This window comes from Megalobrama amblycephala, linkage group LG9, assembly GCF_018812025.1.
Source record: "Megalobrama amblycephala isolate DHTTF-2021 linkage group LG9, ASM1881202v1, whole genome shotgun sequence".
Taxonomy (NCBI): domain Eukaryota; kingdom Metazoa; phylum Chordata; class Actinopteri; order Cypriniformes; family Xenocyprididae; genus Megalobrama; species Megalobrama amblycephala.
The window spans coordinates 10,340,021-10,354,885 of NC_063052.1; the positions used below are offsets into that span (position 1 = coordinate 10,340,021).

The window sequence follows — 14,865 nt, forward strand, 5'->3', positions numbered from 1 at the left end:
TAATATATTTAATAATAATATATATATATATATATATATATATATATATATATATATATATATATATATATATATATATATATATATATATATATATATATATATATATATAATATATCATAATCAGCTATTGTATATGCTTCAAATGTGGCTCATTCAATGAGGTTTTAGAGTTGTAAGCATCCATAAAATCCAGTCAGAATACGTTGCTACAAACATGCATCTTTATTAGTATGGAACTGATGCATAAGGTTGTACAATCACAAATGCTAAAGCCCACACATACTATTAGTGCTGTTTTACATTTACACAATAATGTAAGACATCTCTGCGCCGAGCATCCTCTTGCCCTTGAATGAAATATAAATCTCTCCATTGTGTGAAGAACATTTTAAGTGTGCTGCTACAAACCTCATCTTGTAGCAGCTCGTGAGAAAACCTACATAAGCCAACAGAGACCTGTCACCAAAGTGTTTTCTATATCTGGCCTAGTCCTCGGGCACATGAAAATCCCTCACAATGTGAACACACTCATGAGAGCGTATATTTCAACTCCTCCTTGCTCAGATGAGGCTACCTGCCCCCCCAAAAAGTGGAAAGTTTAGTGGAAAGTGGCTAATTCCCTTCCTACTTTGCTGAATTTAAGACTTTAAATGAGCACAGTCAGTGTGTAGTGCCATGATTGCATGTACAAACCAAATTAATCCCAGGGATTAATTTTTTTTGACACCTGGAACTAAAATAGAAGTATTTCTGATTAATTCAAGATGCACAATTTATTGTGCAAATTAACTGCACGTCTTGTAATCGCAAGTTATTTTTTTAAAACCTCAAAATTGGAGTGTATAAATTTTTATGTGCAAAAAAACCACAAAAACAAAAAAAACGAAACATGCATACACATACTTAATCTAATATTTTATATACCATTAAATATAAATGAGAGTGGGCGCATCAAAGTAATTAGCATAATACATATCCAAACCATCTCCGTATAATGACTTCCACACAACCTTTCCTGTACACTCACTGCCTAAAAATATGTTTACGGCTATGCATGGAGACCCCATTTTTTTAGACCCCATTTTTTTAGGTTTGCTCTTTTAATCCTGAATCTGTTTGTCTCTAAAGTATAGAATATCCAATACACTCATTCAGCGGCACTCTCTTCTCTGGAGCTGATTGGTCGGCTTGACCTTTTGCTCTGAGAGCACGAAGAGATGAACAGCGTGGGTTGCTAATAAATTCCACAGGCATAGGCATGGAAGAGGATTTCCATAAGATGTGGCAGGAAGAACCAAAGGAAGAAAACACTAGAAAACAAGTGGATTCTCTGAGGCTCTTTATAAATTACCACATGCGTTTAAGGATGCTTAGAAGAATTCACAATCATGAAGCACATCCTCAACATGAACTAAAAAAAATCCTCTTTTTGTGAGGCATGACTTATACTTCAGCGAGCTCCTAAAACCCAATGTTAAATTCATCTTAGTCAAGAGGCAGAGAAAGAAGCACCCCACAGACTATGTGTGTTTACATTTCCATTATTTCCCTGCAAAAGTAGTTCACAGGTGAGTGCGGATTGAATTTTAAATGCAGATACTACTGTTAAGATACAAATGTGTTTGAATAATGTAGGACACAGAATATTTGACCAGCATTTAAAACGGAATGCTTTAAAATAGATTAAATATACAAACAATTGTTTAAGCTTAATGCCCTGCTTGTGTTACTTAGTTACTTTATATGGAAAGTAATGTGTTACATTACTTTCCTGTAACTTTTTCTCATCTGGGCTGGGATGTTTGTTTGTTTGTTTGTTTGTTTGTTCTCATAAGAACAAAAAAAAAGTTATATTTTTAGCAAATGTAAAGGCCCTTTCACACCAAAAGTGAAATGAATAAGCCTCAGACTGAAGGAAATGCAAATTCACGCCTGTACACTGGAGGGTGCAGTTCAAACAAACAAGCCTTTCAGGTGTGCCGCCAATTCTGGAATACAGAAGAATAGGACGCAGGAGAAGATGTAAATGAGTAAATGTATGCTCACATTGAGTCTTGAACTACAATAACCATTGTGACCCATCCCAACTATAACAGATAACTTGTGTGTTAGAAGTTAAAGATAGAAGCTAAATGGTATAAGACTGTATGAAAAAGAGAAAACAAAGAGACATAAGAAACTGTACGAACAAAAAACATACCGTACAGTATAAGAAAGGGAGACAGGCATTTATTAGCAAAGCGAGCTGCATCACATACGTTGGAGCGCATGGGATGGATGGATACTCCAGAGACTTCCCCCCGTTGGCTCTGTCAAACAGACCTGATTACCAGCGCTTCCCGCAGGGCTATTGTTAATACGCTTATGATAGCTCAGACGCGCACGCAGACGATCACACTAATTTACTCTGTCACGGAAAAGACAATAGTGGTGTCAGGAAAGGCGGGGGATTGTTTCTGCTTGCTTTTTGTATCTCACTCCTACGCCTTCCTTCGCTCTGCCTCTCCTCTGCGTCTGTTGTTGTACCTTGGTTCTTTGCCACTGTCTCCATTCGGCTGGGGGTGAAGACAGCGGTTCAGTAAGATAGAGATAAAATAAACACGTTCTTTAGCTGCATATCAGACATAAATTCTGGGCTGAAGGATTCCCTCTGACCGACCTCTTATGTCTTTGATTGAAGGAGCTCCAGCACATTTCTCAATTTTCTCACAATAACATCTCTATTAAAAGCCACTCGGCTCCTCCCTGTTGCAGTTCACAGAGCATCCAGAGTGCATGTCAATAATATCCATGTGTTGAAAAGGAAACAGGCAATGCTTTATTAGTCTTCATTTTAACTGATTCAGAATACTAAAACTGAGTCATCATACAGCACTGTGGCCTTTCAATATTTAAAGGAATAGTTCACCAATATAGTGTTTGTTTGTTTGTTTATATAATTTACTCAACCGCATATTTTTCCAAACCCATATGATTCCCTTTCTTATGTGTAACATGATAGGAACCGTTCTAAAGATTGGAGAATGGGGGATTTTAAAGGGAACCTATTATGCCCCTTTTAAAAGGTGTAATATAAGTCTCTGGTGTCCACAGAATGTGTCTGTGAAGCTTAAAATACCCCACAGATAATTTATTATAGCATGCAAATGAGCTGCTGCTCCTGGTCCCCTTTCCAGAAGAGGGCGGAGCTTTAACAGCTTCCATTTTGGATGCTTAACAACAACAAAGCTGGAGAATCTCACGCAGCCAAAATGAGGATTGTCAGTAACGGTGTTCAGCCTTACATTGTTCAAACCGGAGTCGGACACTGATGGAGAGATTCAGGACGAAGTTACAACTTTTAGAATGCAACTGGATGTTTCTGAATGGTTAGTGGATAAATTTATGTAGTTGCTGTGGAGTTGATTCAACTCATCGAGTAGCATTTGCCGTCATGTTAATCTTTTGTGCAAATCCAGCTTTGAATTGATCCTCGTTTGTGAAGCAGTCCGGCGTAAAATGACGGCATGGCAATTCAGGCCAGTTGATAATACCTAGAATATCAAAATCAACCACAGGTGGTAGATGCTTCTCCTGTTTGGCACCTAAACTCTGGAACAATCTTCCTAGCATTGTTCGGGAAGCAGACACACTCTGTCAGTTTAAATCTAGACTAAAAACGCATCTCTTTAACCTGGCACATAACACATTATCAATTTGTCTTCAAATCCATTAAAGGATTGTTAGGCTGCATTAATTAGGTCAGCCAGAACCGGGAACACTTCCTATAACACCAGATGTACTTGTTACATCAGAAGAAGAATGGCATCTATGCTAATATTAGTCTCTCTGTTTATCTTGAGGTTTACCATAGTCAGCCAGATACAGGCCGTATCCAGGTGAGATCGAGGACCTGCGCCTTGACACGACCAAAACGCAGCCCTGAAGAGTCAGCAGAAATTGAGTCAACTAGATCATCCACTGTGAAGTCCTCATCGACACGACAGCCAGTGGCACAGTTCCTCAACAAACCGTCCATACCGGCGTGATGAATACGACCCTCAACTGGATGGAACTGGAATAAATACTTTGACTGTTGCGATCCCATTGGACTTGATAGCTGCCTGAATCATAATAAAGCACTGTTCGCTGCTGGCCAGAGGAGAACTGGCCCCCCGACTGAGCCTGGTTTCTCCCAAGGTTTTTTTATCCATTTTAACACCTGTTTGCCACCTGTTTGCCACCCGATGTCACCTGTTGGAGTTTGGATTCCTTGTCGCTGTCGCCTACTGTCTTAGTTGGGGACACTTGACATTTGATATTCAACAGTGTTTTGATCTGCCTGCATTGACACCATTGTATGCAAACTGAACTGAGATGGATGATGACATCACTGTTTACTCCAGTGTTGATATAGATAAATTAACTAAATTAATAACTATTGATTCTTACAACGGAATGAATCAATACTGAATTTACTTAAGATGGATAACGACACCATTTTCTTTAAGAGCTGCTGTACAGCCAAAATTATATACCAGTTATCACTGTAAAGCTGCTCTGACACAATCTGCATTGTTAAAAGCGCTATATAAATAAAGGTGACTTGACTTGACTGTAGTATGAACATGGCATAACAGTACAAGCCTTAGCCTCTTCTCCGACTCCGTCTGTATTCTAAAGCAGGATTCTCTAGAGATAGCTGCAGCAGCGGTGTGTGTAACCTGCCTAAGAGTCCAGCACACTAAACAGATGCTGATTATCCTGGGACATCGTCTGTACATTTTCCCTTGAGAGACAACTGTACTTATTTCCACCATCCGGTGTGTGTGTGTGCACATGTATTTGATGCTAGCACTTTAAGCACTAAATGAGAGGTTGAATTATGTTTCCGCCACTCTCACAGCTTGTTCTTGGAAGCCGGAAATGAATTTAAGCGGTTAGCTCAAATTGAAGCCATTTAATTAAACGGCCTGGTGGTGTGTCTGTATTACTCACTTGGGTTCAAGTAAAGCTTAGTGTGCTGAACATCCGCATGCATCCATTCGAAACAATCAATACTGAGCGTGGGTGTTTAAAGATGCTAACTGCATCCATCAGTAAAACCATACCTGGTTTATATTAGGCATGGGTCAAAACTGACTAGTCAAGCAAGGTTTTTAGTATTATGATAAAATTAAGGTCAACACAGATAAACCAATAATTATTTTAACAATGCAGCTGATAATATACATGGCTGATACTGAATTTCTATACTACTTTGTCTAGATAAATTCAAAATAAACCACTAAAATTCACCATTTTAAATGCTATATTTGAATTTAGGCATCACAACATTATAATATCAGATATGAAAATGGATATTCATTTTGAGCCTTTCTAAAAATTCAACACACCTAACACACCTTTTAAGCGGTACAGTCCCACATATGGGATTTTTATTTCTGTGCCCCTGAGAGTACGGTCCTACATATGGGATTTAGAACGTTCAGCGACATCACATAACTGCCAGATTCAAACTATGCTTTGATTCACACCGCACTTTGGCTGTGAGACGAACATGCTCAGCACTTGTCATATATCACAACTATGCAGTTTTCAGCCACATAATGTTTTTTTTAAGGTTTCAGACATTTAAATACACATAAGCACCAGTAAAACAATACATTTAGTTTGTGAATATTTTAAATAAAAAAGGAAAAACAAAATAATAGCGATCCACCTGTCATACAGTGTTATTGTCACTGCGGTGTCTTACGTAACAAGTATGATGCGTCGCCATGGAAACAATAAGGGCAAACGATATAAAAATAACCTAAAAAAAACTCACTCTGGGGGGTCAGCTGGAATACTTTAAACTCACGCTTGAAAGGGTTAAAAAAGAATTGTTGGTTTAAGTTAAAAAAGTAAGTTACATGGTTGCCTTAAAATTTTGAGTTCATTGAAATTAAAAATTTGAGTTAAAGGGACAGTTCACATAAAAATGAAAAGTTGATGTTTATCTGCTTACCCCCAGGGCATCCAAGATGTAGGTGACTTTGTTTCTTCAGTAGAACACAAATGATAATTTTTAACTCCAACTGTTGCTGTCTGTCAGCCATATAATGCATGTCAATGGGAATTCCATATATAAGAGTAAAAAAAACATGCACAGACAAATCCAAATGAAACCCTGCGGCTCGTGACGACACATTGATGTCCTAAGACATGAAACGATCGGTTTGTGCGAGAAACCGAACAGTATTTATATAATTTTTTACCTCTAAAACACCACTATGTCCAACTGCCCTGTGCCCAGATGTTAGTGAGGTCAGAAAACACGTTCTGATGACGGAAGTGATCTTTGCTTCAATGAGTGCGAGACATCACTTCCGTTGTCAGAGCACATTCAGACCTCACTAACCGAACTATCCCAATTGGTATAATCAACAGAAACTCGAAATATTATGTTATCTGAACCACATTAATTATTGATGTTAATTTGACAAAAGAAAAAAATCTTGTGATAACAAATCATGAAAATATTTTTTTTACAATTTTTTGCAGTGTTATTGAACTGTTGAGCTTTATCCTATGTAACGGCTGCACAATATCTGTCTTAGTCAACCAAGTTTGGAATTTTCAGAATGCTTTTAGCCTCTGAACGGTGTATGTAAATCACGAATCGGCTCCGGCTGGTCTAGTAAAAGACTAGGATTTGGCATTTTTGTGGCCCTGTCAGAAACTAACCAGAGAACCCCAGTCCCCAGCTCTGGGGACTTCAAAAGGATCACCCTCTTGTGTGCTAAGGACCATGTGACTACATACCAGACAGCCCTAAAAAATCCCAATACACACCACACACACACACACACACAAACACGCATGGAGATTGTATGCACAAATATGATTGTGCCTAAGTGTACCTGCCGTTGTATTTCAAATTATATATGTATCCCTAGTGTATAAGCTTAGCTGTAGTTGTGTTAGTGTCATTTTAACGATAAAATTGGAGTATAAACTATAACTTACCTTTTATGCCTTTCCCACCTGACAAGTTTGGTTTCTGTGTAAAGCTCTCTTTATGCCTCATTCAACAATGTATGTCACATTACTGTAAAATGTATTGTTCTATTTTTAATGGTACTGTGAAGAAAATACACTCCGATCTGATACTTCATAAATTATGCAAATCAAACCGAAAGACAAGACAAAGAAAAGTTTTGCCCGCCAAACATTACACCCGTATCATTGGCGGACGGTCCCAAGGAGGCGTTCTGGTTGTTGTCCTTAAAACACAATGACATGCGTCTCCTCGTTGCACAAGTTTTCCTGTCGTCAAGCCTTTGCCATCCTCCATCACCTAGGAGACGGACTCTCTTCTTTATTTTCCGGTTATTTTACTCTTCAGTTTAAACCTCGTCTTGAAAAACCCACCGGAGAACACCCTCCTGAAGAAGGACCAATTACCAAACCGAGCGCCCTGAAACTCTAAAACTACAGCACCCGAACATATATGCAAGTATTAACTTCTTTAAGATTTGTGTACTGAGTTTCCTTGCTGGCTCTCAAAGGTTTAACTGTTTGTAATTTGCCATTGTTTTGATCACCTCTGTTTTCTTGACTTTACTTTCGTTTTCTATATATATATGTGTAGTACTTGTGTCTATTTAGCCGTATAACCTTTGTATTATCAATTTCATATATCAAATGCATTATATTCATGCTTGATTGTTCTGCTGCTCATTCAGAAAGACCAAGTCACTTCTTCGTTTCGATCAGGTAGCATTGCTTTACGCTTGGATGCTATAATAGGAATTTATTCTCGTGGCCAGTGAATAACATTCTTTTATTAACAGTCTGTGAGAGAATTAATGGTTTGCTGGACAAACTAGGATAGTTTCTCTAAACAACATATTAAACTAGAACTAATCATTTATGTAATTGATTATAATTCGTTGTAATTAATCCACAATATATGTGCATAATTCCCTCTTTGGTCCATATATGTATCATAATTAATCATAAGGCTTTATGATTTATTATATTCATATATTTCACCCATGAATTGATTAAATATTTGTAATATCACTAAAAATTCATTACACCTATAAAGCCTATAGTATCTTTTTTGAGGCATCTAAATCATCAACTTGATCAAAACTTTGCTGGAAAACAAACAAACAAACAAAAATACATGTACAAAATCTACTAAAACATTTGCGTCTGATTGATAATTTATACTTTTTTAGCAAGTAAAAGGGCTTTTAGTAGATTTGTAAAAATGTCTTATGAAATCTTTATTAATTTTTACAAAGTAAACGTAAGAATAATTAAGTAATATTTCAAGATGAACTTACTGGACGGAAGCAACTTAGGTTTACTTGATTATCCATACATATTTTCTTTAAGAAAATATGACATATCAGTCTTGGATGTTTATTTGTACATCTCTCAATCATACTGAATTGTATTATTAGTTCTGCCCACCACAATAAAAATGACAGACCTTTCATCATAAAACTACACATTTAAATATCATCTTACTATGACATATTATTGGCAAATATAGAATGACAACAGATATTTAAATGCAGTAGTAGTCTGATATACTGTTATAAACATCTAATTGATATTACAAATATATTATAAGAGGTCAGAAATTTGTTACCTATTTGGCCATATAAACATCACCAAATTGCATTTTTCTTTTTTTTTTTTTAGTTTACCTCATTGAGTGTGAACTCCACATTCTTCTATATCATACTAAATGATCCATAAAAGCCTGATGTACCAAATATGATATCAGGCTTTACATTGTTAAGAGGCATCTGAAGTTAAAATAATTTGTTTTATGAAGTTTATTGTAATTGCACAAAACCACTTTATTCCATCCAGCTGTTTTTGAACACATGAATGCATCCTATGTAAACACATCCTAAAAAATGTGTCTGTTCTGTCAAGTGAACCTGATATTGAAAACACATGCTTCTCCGCATCCCTATTTTAGTGCACAAAAGAATCCGTTTGTGTATTTTGGTAATGGTTTGTGAAAAGTACACCTCGAAGTAAACTAAAACACTTGGCTTTGAAACAAACCACAGAGAGGCACCATACCAGCCAGCTCGACATAAAACAGATGTAGCAGAAGAAAAATCGGCAGCAGCATCAGCAAGCGAATCTATCAGCACGGCATGTCAGCAATGCATCTCCAACAGAAGCCTGACACCCCTCACAGCAACATCAACAACTTTAAAACCCCAACAATTCACTCCACATCCTTCCTCTTCAGCTCTCCGTGGAGTTCTGTGAGTGGTAAATATGACCTGTCCATCAGCCTCCGGTAGGGGTGGACAGTTATTATAACAAGCATCTATTCTGAACTGTCATGAAGGTACAAATAAAGAGTAAATAATACAAAAAGCCTTAGCTCAGCACACTGTGCTGTGCCTCCCCCATAAAACAATTATGATTGGAACTCAGAGTGGTGCAATGGGATTTAGAGTTAGACATGCTGTAGAAACATACATAAAGAATCAATAGAATTGGAAAATAGAAAAAAGTACAACTTTAGATAACTGACCTTCTCAGGTTCCCTAAGGCTTAAAAAAAAAAAAATCTAAAAAGACTAATTCACCCACATATGTTTTTCACTAAAATTACTGACATTTGCTCTATACCTCACCTCATGCATGAGGGTCCATGAGAGAAGTAGCGGTGTAAGATCAGTGAACAAATCTTTTTTTAATGATTCAGTTAATCCAGTTCACATAACAGGACTAAAGGATTCTTTCACAAGTCTAACTTATTTGGTTCTTGAGTTCAACTCAAAGACTCAAATGATTCAGTCATAGCAGTTAATAACTTATTGGAAGGGAAGATTATCATGAATAACACATTTCTGGGTGCATGTTTCTCACACATAGCTTTTCAAAGACACTGGAAAGAGGGTATGAGTCATATGAACCACTTTTGTGAGACTTTAATGGTGCTTTTGGTTCTTTTTTAAGCTTCTTGCCCAAGGCATACACAATAAAGGAGGCGAGGCCTGGTTGAGTCGCTTTAGTAGTGTGTTGAAACTCACAGTTAAGGGGTATAAAATTTCAAAAACACGCTCGAAAGCGGTTCACCAATCATAACACATTGGTCCAGCCGACCAATAAGAGCACATTGCACTTTTTGTAAGTAGGGGCTTCATAGGGACTTCCATAGAGAGGAACTAAACAGAGTGTTACTGACAGACTGGTAAGAGAGGTGCTGCAACAATGTAAAATATGTGAAAATTAAGGTGTTTTTTGAACATTCAAGCATGAAACCTATTCTAGTAGATCCCAAAAACAAAATCAAGACTTTGAAAAATGTATTTCAAGTCTGTAATTTCTTGTTCACATGAATAAATTTGTTTCAATGTGCTTACATGTTTGCTTTTTATATATGTGTGTTCTTGTGGCTTAATTTTAATGTGGGTGTATTCAACTATTTTTTGCCTCTACTTAGTCCCTGAATTTGTCTATTTTTGAATTTAAAATTGAACATTGGTCTGGGGAGTCTACTATGTATTTTCACAAGAGGCGTGATCAACGAGCATTATTCACGCAATTGGATAGTCCTTCAACCAATCAGATCAACGATCCGGGTGACGTACTTTGCAAAGCGATGCGAAAACTCCAGACAGGTTTAGTTTGTATTGGTTTGTAGCATTTGGTTTGCAGAAGCAGCAATGGCATTGAGCGATTTTTGCAGGTTGTGCAAAATAAAAGCATGAAAGTGAGTGGTATTTACACCCCCTCGAGCAATTTGTTTGCTAAACTAAAGAAGTCATTCAGCATCGTCGAGAGGTTAAAAGGATTTGGATTGACGGTCGTGCTTGCTGTCGCTTCTCTATCGTCATCGTGTTATACCCGCCAATAGCGAGCAAGGTGGATAAAGCCAGTCTGTGATTGGTTCGCTCAAAAGTATAACAGAAGCAGTAGAAATGAATGTGTGGGTTTCCAGACTGAGTTGCCGGGCGAAATCAAATCGCCGGCAGATCAGGCTGGGTTTACCCAGTCTATCCCTGAATATGTTGTGTCTAAGCGTGTGTGTGTTCACATATCCTTGTTGTGGCGATTCCATCTGACTCAGTGAGCCACACAAAGAAAGTGATTTATGTGCATTCCTGCACACATCTCTCTCTCATCTGACTACCCATGTTTTATGCACAAACGTCCCCAAACCCTGAGTGTGTGCATGAGTGCATGTGCGCACACGGCTATTTATGACTATACACTTCAACAAGTGTGACCCACTCAGCGGAATTATAGTTGTGTTTGTTTATGTATGCATCTCCTTGTGAACATAAATTTATGTGGTCAGGGCCAAGTCTACAATGTGAATTTGTTATTGTAAATAAATGTCTAAACGTGTGTGTGTGTGTTTATGTATATGCATCAAAGAGGACTATAATAGGCAACATACAGGGAAAAATATTATCAATTAACTGATATTAAAATCCTGGCATTTAGTGATAATGTTATGGCCGATAACCTATCTACACAATTTTCTTTAAATAAATAAAAAAATAAAAAATAAATAAATAAAATATTAAAACTAAGTCTAAAAAAAAAAACATACAGACTTAAACTTTAAATAAAACTTAAAAAGCTATTGTTTTAAATGCTACAAGTGAATATAGACACTACAGGATGATGTCGTAACTGCAAACTCCCTCTTGGAAGAAGAAAGCCATCATGTTTACAACTTTGACAATGAGCGATTACCACAATCAACTAAAAGCTGGATTTTCAAAAGTATGTTAAGTATGTGAAGTTCTCCGCTTGGACTCTTTAAAATATATCCAAGAGTTTTACACACCAGTCTCTTATTGTAGGGACATCGATGTTACCTTTTCACACCCCTAAACATGACACGGAACAAAACTAACTGTGATTGGTTGCTGTACATGTCAGTAAGATGGCCTCTGGGCGGTCCTTGGCCAATGAAAGCTGTTATGGAGTCCAGACCGTGTCATTCAGGTTCGGTTGAACTTCTACTTATGTTCGCTGGTCAATATTTATCCGTGACTAAAAACCTAAATTCAATCTGTTTATCAGATTCGAGCCTCTTCAGAAAATTTGGACTAAACAACTCAATTCATATGGGTTAGTTTTTCGATCTCTTTATGAAGCGTCAAAGTTGCAATTACATAGGCTGTCTATGGAAGTACAGAAAGTTCTCAGATTTCATTAAAAAGATCTTCATTTGCATTCTGAAGATGAACGAAAGTCTCACGGGTGTGGAACGACATTAGGGTGAGTAATTAATGACAATAATTTTCATTTTTGGGTGAACTAACCCTTTAATCAGGGCTCTACACTGCCACTACAATTACATATCCACTGGACACTTGCAGTTAGTGGCTCAAACAAGACTCTCTCTGTCTATTCTCCCGGCAGGCCTTCTCCATTACCTTACTTACTTCCTTATCTGAGACTGCAGTAGCACACTGGTACTCTACCTTCCAGGCTGCTGCAGGGGGAAGTCAGGTATAAAGGTAAGAAATATCTGCAGGGCCTTTCAGTAAACATGCCTTAATAAGAGCCAAATGATTTGGATGGCAATTTACAGTATATACAGATACAGAAAAAGAGAGAGACAGGAAGAGAGGGTGGAAAGAAACAAGAGTAGAGTAAAACCTTTCATTCCGACAAAAGACTGAAGCTAAGAAAGATGATTTGGTGGATTGCCAGTTTGAGCCAAAGTCGTTCTTTGTTGTTTGCAAGGCCAGGATTTAGAGACAAAGATGAGAGAGGCAGCAAAAGAGAGAAAGAGAATCGAGCCGCAAAACATGTAAGGAAAAAAGACTGAGAAGTAAAAACAAAAAGATGTGTAAGGCATGATCACAGCTGTGTAGGGGAAAGACGGATTTCATCCACACTGAGAGCTGTGCTTTGTGGGAGACCCAGAGAGAGACAAATCCAAATGTGTCGGAGTGTGTAGGTGTGCATGTGTGCGAGAGATGGATTACGTGGTTGTGATGTGATGCTAACAGTGTGAAACCATGTGAATGTGTGTGTGTGTAAGAGTATCCCAGTCGATTCCTTCAATGGGAGTGTGTTGATTCAAGATAAGAACTTACAAGCATTTGCACATTCACTGCGGTGTGTGGTGTGAGTGCGCATATATTTGCGTGTTTATTCAGGTGTTTCATTCTGACACCAGTGAATGCAATAAACATTCTCACTCTTCCTTTCTACTCAAGTCTTCTTGCTTTCCCTGAAATATCAAATAGTTCGAGCTGTTGAGGATTGAAAGGGTGAACAAGTACAGAAGCTTTATGCAACAAACGCCTATATCACCTCGAGATGTTATGTTTTGGATGCTGGAATGAGTTTAAACAAGAATATGCTGTGATTTTGACACATTAAATGGCCGATATTAAAACTCTATGCTATTTTGTCAAAATAAATTAAAGTAGTGATGTAACAGAAGTAGTGAGATAAATTCTTATGATAATTTCTTCCATATTGTGACATGCATGAAATTGATTATATTGGAGGGAAATAGGTTATTGAAAAAAAAAAAAAAAAAAAAAAAAAAAAAAAAAAAAAAAAAAAAAAAAAAAAAATATATATATATATATATAATAGGGCAGGAACTTGGTTCTATCCATCAGCTGAATTCAATGTAGTCAGATCTCGAATGCTAGCTAGAGGTCAAGTTTAAGCAGATGGGTTTTAAGAAGACTAAATGCTTGAGTTAGATCGAGTTATGACATTTTTATTAAAAATTCTGAGGTAAAATTGTAAAAAATGAAACATGCATGGATGAATTGTTCACATTAAGATCAAAACACATGAACACAGGGCCGTTTACACTACACCGTTTTCAAGCCTGGTTTCTCACAAGGTTTGCCACTTGTTTGCCACCTGATGTCACCTGTTGGAGTTTGGGTTCCTTGCCACTGTCGCCTTTGGCTTGCTTAGTTGGGGACACTTGACATTTGACTTGACATTTGATATTCAACAGTATTCTTGACATTTATTCAACAGTGCTTTGATCTGCCTGCATTGACACTATTCTTGAAGAGCTGCTGTGCAGCAAAAATTATGTACCAGTTATCAATGTAAAGCCGCTTTGATACAATCTGCATTGTAAAAAGCGCTATATAAATAAAGGTGACTTGACTTGACTTGACTTCAACTAAAAATGGAAAACATTTTATGTGTTTTGGCAGTTCATTTACACGACAACCGCGTTTCGGGGCCTGAAAACGCAAACTTTTGAAAACAGGTTTTAAAGTGCACGTTTTTGAAAACCGTATCGCTATCGTCTCAGTGTAAACTACAAAAATGTGAGTTCCTGAAAACAGTGACGTCATGTGCATGCATATTAAGTGTTCAGTCTATAGGAGTGCAGTTTTTCTTTACAAAGTGACATGACCGACTACTGGTCTGGCAGAATATTACAGCGTTTTTAATAGTTTTCGCGGATCCATGTGAATGAGGATCGTTTTAACAACGTTGTCATCTTTACATGAAAAACGCAAAATGTACCCTCAGAAAATACATAGATTTCATGCAGACTTTAAAAAAAATCATGCAACAAGAAAGTAGGCATCACAACATTATAATGTGCAGTATTCAAAATAGATCTTCATTTTGAGATTTGCTAATTAACTAAATTGTGAATGCTGTTCCAGAACCAACATTTTTGGCCCCATAAGACCAGCACAAACCTGTGCAACCCTACCTGGACAAGCATGATTTTGTTTGGGGTGACCGATATTCTTTCAAATGAAAGGTTAGTAGTAGGATGTTTCTATAATCCTGCTAATCACAGCAATCTCTTTCAACAACTCCAATATCTCTGCCTCAGCCCATCTTGCTATAGTTACTGTAGGACCAGAGGGAACATGTTCAAGCC

General features: G+C 37.4%; 1 protein-coding gene across 19 annotated transcripts in view; it reads right to left on the minus strand.

Moving 5' to 3' along the window:
* adgrb2 (adhesion G protein-coupled receptor B2) overlaps positions 1 to 14,865 on the minus strand; it is a 350,264-nt gene that overhangs the window by 168,253 nt on the left and 167,146 nt on the right. The gene's annotated exons all lie outside the window — the stretch shown is intronic.